The 6,000-nt window shown below is 53.8% G+C and overlaps 1 protein-coding gene across 2 annotated transcripts in view; it reads left to right on the top strand.

Annotated features, from left to right (window-relative positions):
* Window positions 1-4,566: 4,566 nt before the first annotated feature.
* Window positions 4,567-6,000, top strand: part of LOC122378836 (zinc finger protein 768-like) — a 62,465-nt gene continuing 61,031 nt past the window's right edge. Inside the window, exon 1 of one of the 2 annotated variants that reach the window (XM_043360370.1) lies at window positions 4,567-4,743. The gene's annotated coding sequence lies outside the window, so the exon portion shown is untranslated. The remainder of the gene's footprint in view (window positions 4,744-6,000) is intronic. The other variant, XM_043360369.1, reaches the window with a different exon arrangement.

The following is a 6,000-nucleotide window of genomic DNA, read 5'->3' as shown; positions in this document are numbered from 1 at the left end:
ATAGACTGTAGACAAACATTGAAGAGCCTCCAGGGAGGCGTTTGCAATGATTCAGGTGTGTTGTTCAGGCGAGCTATCACACGCTTGCTGCCACATGCATTCTTCCCTGACTTCTTTCGGCCACGGCCCAAGACGGAACGTTAACAGGATGCATTCTATCTGCGACTCTTATCTCTGTTTGTCCTACCAGCAGAAAAACGGAAATGGCCGGAAACAAAACATACACACTGCGCCTGACCCATCGTTACTCTCCACAAATGTCAAAATAAAGTTTTATGATCACAGTTAAACTGATAGAAGCATTTGCCGCATCCGTCTTAATGGAATGATAGCTCGCAGTCGCTCTTACAAAGACTTTAAAAGTCGTTTTCCATTTAGTACCTATACTGTTATGCTTGGTCAGAGCATACACCTCTTGGCGGCTCTAGTGTGACGATGCATTTTACCGATCAACGAAAGCAAGACATTTGTACATTATATCGACTTCACAACACACATGCTAATTCTGACGAGACAGAAGATAGCCTCATAGCATGACATCCAATCAGCGTTTGACATCTGTGATCTATAGGCACGTTTTGAGCCGCACGAACTGTGCCCCGAGTCAGCTTCTCTATTTATAGCTCCGCGCCACACTCAGTTGTACTTACACAGCTGAGGAAGGCAGCTGAATACGCCAGCGCTCCCGCTCGCCAGCCGGCTGCGATCGATGACCTAACACGATGACGTGAGCGCATGACAAACCGCATGGTTCCGTCAAGGATTATCTCATCGTATGTGGACAAATGTGCCGGGCTTGACGACTGCCGCTCAACATGCACTCGCCGGCAATATCTCCGCAAAACGAGACATCAGAGTGAATCCAGTGGTTCTGCTTCATTGAACAAGCCCGCCCACGGGACAGGTGACATCCCAGCTGCGCTAGGAGTGTCGCGAGTGAGCCAGATAAGTCACACATGCGCCGTAAATGAAGCAGTAGCGCTGCTGGCGACGCCAAAGCGTCCCTTTGAGCCAGTACCAGAGAAAGAGCAGTGATGGCGGCGGCGGCGACTGTGGCGCGGCTGTGGCGATGTCGGCGCGCGATTAGATGGCGGCTGATGTGGCGCTGGCGCGGCGGTCACGGCCGGCTGGCCGCGCCGCCGAGAGAGCAGAGCTGCGACGCTCATTAGAGCGGGTACTGATAGCCGGCTGACGACCGGCCGATGACTGGCACACTCCGACCGGCCGCCGCCGCCACCGCCGACACTGCTGGCTCGGCTAGCCACCGCCACTGTTCATCACTTCTGCCACCACCGCCGCCGCCGCCAATGCCGTCTCGACCAGCCACCGCCACAGGTCGTCACTTCTGCCACCACCACCACCGCCACCACCGCCGCCGCCACTGCCAGCCACCGCCACAGGTCATCACTTCTGCCATCACCACCGCCACCACCGCCGCCGCCGCTACTGCCGTCTCGGCTAGCCACCGCCACAGGTCATCACTTCTGCCACCACCACCACCACCGCCGCCGCCACTGCCGTCTCGGCTAGCCACCGCCACAGGTCATCACTTCTGCCACCACCACCACCGCCGCCGCCAGTGATGTGTCTGACATCACTGCTGTCTTGGCCGCCACCATCCCTGCAACCGGCACAGCCTCCGCCACAGCCCACCAGTCACAAATGCCACCACCGCTACCGCTACTGCTACCTCCACCGCCGCCAACACCGCCGCCACCGTTGTCTCCGCCACTTCCAGCGCTAACGCCATTACCACTGCCACAGCCACTGCCGGCACTGCTGTCCCAGAAGTCACTGCCAACGCCACTGCCACTGCTGCCTCGTTCGCCGCTGCGAGTCGCCACTAAAGCAGAAAATGAGGATGGCTAAGATTCAGGACCACATCGTTGATGCGTCATTTTTTCTTTCAGATATACTGTAGGTCTTTCTTCTGTTGTTTGTATCTGTCGTGCGCTCCAATTTTGGATAACTGATCGATCAGCTGTCATCAGCATGTAATAAACTCGTCCATTTCAGGTTTATTTGAAATCGATGCAGAATGAACTGCTTACAATAGAAACACCCTACGCGTGCGCATGAAGTTGAATTTCATACAGTTATAGGTTTCATATCATCGGATGCTGTCCTTCCAATGCTAGTATTGGACAGCCACTCCCCGCCGCGCCTCGTCGCCCCACGCCGCACCGCGCCACGACCGTCGCGTGCCTGTCAGTGAGCTAACGGTAGGACCAGTTTGGAGACATGGCTGAGGACACCGTTTTCGGCGATCTTTTATTGAGCATTTTTGACTGTGAGAATTATCCGTGTGGGTCTAAAAGCGACTCGCACGCACAATGCCCTAAACCATTTATAGCATTCGTGGGAAGCTAGATTCATTTTCGATAGATGTATTTTTATGGTAAATGGCATAAAAACGAACATTAGGTATGCACATTGGACAGCTCAGATCTCATTCGCTTGTTGACTTATGGATGTCGCCGGCAAGTTCATCTTTTGTTCCTTTTTAGCTTGCATTACAAAGACGTGACATCATCCCATGCGTGCCATGAAGAATGTGCATCAGACAGCACTCATGACTGTACTTACATAACCTTATAGATTTCTATCTTCCTTCTTTTTTAAATAAAAATCTTCTTTTGAAGATTTATATTTAACAGAAATCTTCAAAAAATTCGTTGAGATATACCTACAACTCTACCTATGAACTTTTGTAATAAAAACATCGGACCTCCTGCGATGCATTGTAATCCGAGGATCATCTCGCATCATTTTGCCGAGCAAACTTGCTGTCAAAGCAATTCAATGGAATGTCGTTTTATAACTTACTACTATCACATAATTTTACTACGATTTGAAGTGATCGTTATCCGCAAACACTGTTTCCCTGATTCCCCACTTGTGCCAGCAGTTTGCTGACGGTACCGATCGACGTGCAGTGGTCCGTTGCATCGGACCAAAGGTCAAGACTGGTCAAAAGGTCAGCATTGGTGTCGCCTGTTTGACCCGAACCGGACGTGGTTCCTCCCATCGAGTGGCAAAGAGTGGGCGCCCAATGCCGCCCTACCGACGCGATGGGCCGAGCCATCACCGCGAAGGAACGGTAACGGTGACGGCTTCAACGCCCCGAGAGCCGGTCCTGACAGGACGGTTGGTCGGTCCACCACCGAGGAAAAGACACCTTACGGGAGTGAACTGTGTCTGCTCTCCCCCACGCAGTCTCTTCCTCCTTCTCTTCCACTTCTTCTCTATTTTTCTCTCCCCGTTCCCCCTTTCGTTCTCCCTCACGTCTGTCCACCTGCAGTATCGCCCACATCTTCCTCTGCTCTCTCTCTCTCTCTCTCTCTCTCTCTCTCTCTCTCTCTCTCTCTCTCTCTCTCTCTCTCTCTCTCTCTCTCTCTCTCTCTCTCTCTCTCTCTCTCTCTCTCTCTCCCGTCACGTGTGTCCACCTGTGGTACCGCCCACCTCCTCCTCTACCTTTCGGACGCCGCGACACCTGACACCTCGGCGGCCGTCAGTCGCGGTGGTCCCTCATTACAACTCGACCCGTTCGCGCCACAATGGCCAGCCCGCTCGGGCCCGGCGGGCGGCGCCTTTTTCCCGCCGTTTTTCGGCCGATGCGCCGGCGGTGGCGCCGTTTTTCGGCGGTGCCGCCCGTTGAGCTCGCGCCACCGCCACAGAGAGGAGACAAACCCGGGAGCCGACGTGGTGTGGCGCTCGACGGGTCGCAAGGGAGGTCGAGCCGAGACGCGCAGCCCAGCGCTGATTTGTTTATTCGAGATATTATGGAGCAGACGTGACCGACGGACCAGTAACACGCTGATGGCTAAATAATAATGGATATCCTAGGATAAGCACGAACCCAGGCCCAAGGTTTTGTAGGTGGTTAATTGAAATTTTGATTGCAATTAAGATCATTATGAACGTGAGACGAAACAAAAAATAGACATAAATTGATCGTGAATTGTTGAACATAATTGAACGGTAGGTATTGAATATAAATCAAATTTATCACCGTTGTTTTTATGAGTAAAATTTCTCAAAACTATCGAACTAAAATATGTGCATAACCAGACACTCTCAACAGGCCACAATGCTCGTGTGCAACGAGGTATACAGCAAACTGTTCGAATTTATCCCAGCGAGGCCCTCACCAAATTAAAGCCTTGTGATTTCTTCTCTTATTCAAACAGATGACTTTTTGTCACATTAGATGCATCCGAGTTGTTTTCATCTATGTAGCTACCTCACCACGGTAGACTTGGAAAAAGCTATCAGCCCCTCCTCAAACAGCAGCGGCAGGCTGGGGTAAGGATGAGGCGGGGGCGGCCGGCGGGGACGGGGTCTGGCGGGAGGGGGTGGCGGTAGGGGCGGGGGTCAGGCGGGGGAGGGGCGGGGGCGACCTTCCGCCTTCCTCCCACCGCGGGGACTCCCAGTGACTTGCTCGCCTGTTGACACACGGCTCCTCTCCGGGTGCGCGGTGACGTCACGGCGGGTCACGTGACGTCACCAGCCGACCTTGGTGGCCGGGGGCGGCGCGGCCGGCCAGGCGCCGCCCCCTCGCCGGCTGCGTGCGCGGGCGGCGGTGGCGGCGGTGGCGGCGGCGGCGGCGGCGAGCGGCCAGTGCCTACGGTGCCGGGCGGGCGGGTGGTGTCCGGAGCGGCGCGGGACGGCGGTGCGGCGCGGTGTCGAGTGACCGCTCGAACGGACCCGAGCAGCATCTTCCAAACAGTCGGACACGAGCAGGTGAGTCCTCACGGCCGCGGCAGACGGCGCACAGACACCATCACGACACGCAGACGCCGCCCCCATCCACGCGGCGGTCAAGGTCGTGCTTACGATAGCGGCGTGGTGTGGTTGTGGCCCGTCGGCGGCTGGCGGCCGTCGGTGGCGGCACAGCTGGGATGAACAGGTGCCGTGTGGCGTGTCAGTGCGCATCTCCGGTCTGACGCCGATGACAGTCGCCGTTTTGCAACATTTCTTCCCTGTTTAGTCTGTCACTGTAAGGTCACACTCGTTATTTTTCTAGTGGCCAACCGACATCTCTCGAGGCTGTTGCAGTTCTAATATTATAGCGAAGATATACACAGTCAATCAGTTCATTAACGTGCCAAATTATGTTAATGTGTAATGGTACACGTCAAAATGGACGCCGGTGAAAACAGGGCGCCGGAGGGCATATTAGTCACGTGACATTTGGAACTTCTCCTCCTCCGTGGGCATTCTTCATGCTTAAAGGGACTATCCCACCTTCTAAAACGTTGTTAAAAGCAGTTAAATTGTGCCCGACTTCATAGATTGGATGACCAGGAACACGGTTCTGGCATTTGTTTTTCATTAAACATCTTAGGCTTCCCATATTCCAAACACAAACTTTCAAATATGTGACGTGACGGCCCAAAATTACCTCCTTCCCCAGGCCACATTACTGTCATAAAGCTGATTCTTTTTACTCTGTAGGCACCACAACAAAGTTCAGACCAAATTTTAAGCGATTTTTCAACGAACAAACCCATTTAAATCAGAATGACTAAACGAGGTGTAAATTCACGTGTGTAAATTCACGTCACGTGTAAATTTCACGAACCTTGATCAAATCGCCCCAGGCGCCCTGTTTTCACCGTCGTCCGTCAAAATGCGCAGCCAGCGTAGTTGATCTGTCGACCACGACGGCGGCAGAAACGCCCCTGGCAGATGCGGACGGCGCATAGCTGCACTCCGACAACGAAATATGACGGCCATAACTGCCTCTCTCTCATAGTGCAGTTGGCAGCGGCCCGGGCAGGGGGAGCAGTTTCGCAGAGGAAGTGGCCCACTCGTAGCAGCTTCTGACTCTGCACAGACATCCGGGCCTTGTGACGGGACACAGCTCCCAGCTAGATATACCATGACGCAAGCAGGACGTTGCAGCTCCGTTGATTTGTTCAGTTGCGAGCGTTTGTGTTTGCCGTTGTTTGGTACGGGTCATCACCATGAAGTTTCTGTGAAACACACAGATGGTTT

This window comes from Amphibalanus amphitrite, unplaced genomic scaffold (genome assembly GCF_019059575.1).
Source record: "Amphibalanus amphitrite isolate SeventyFive unplaced genomic scaffold, NRLGWU_Aamphi_draft 000066F_arrow, whole genome shotgun sequence".
NCBI classification, from domain to species: Eukaryota; Metazoa; Arthropoda; class Thecostraca; order Balanomorpha; family Balanidae; genus Amphibalanus; species Amphibalanus amphitrite.
The sequence above is the reverse complement of the archived record's forward strand: the minus strand, read 5'-3'. Positions and strand labels throughout refer to the sequence as shown.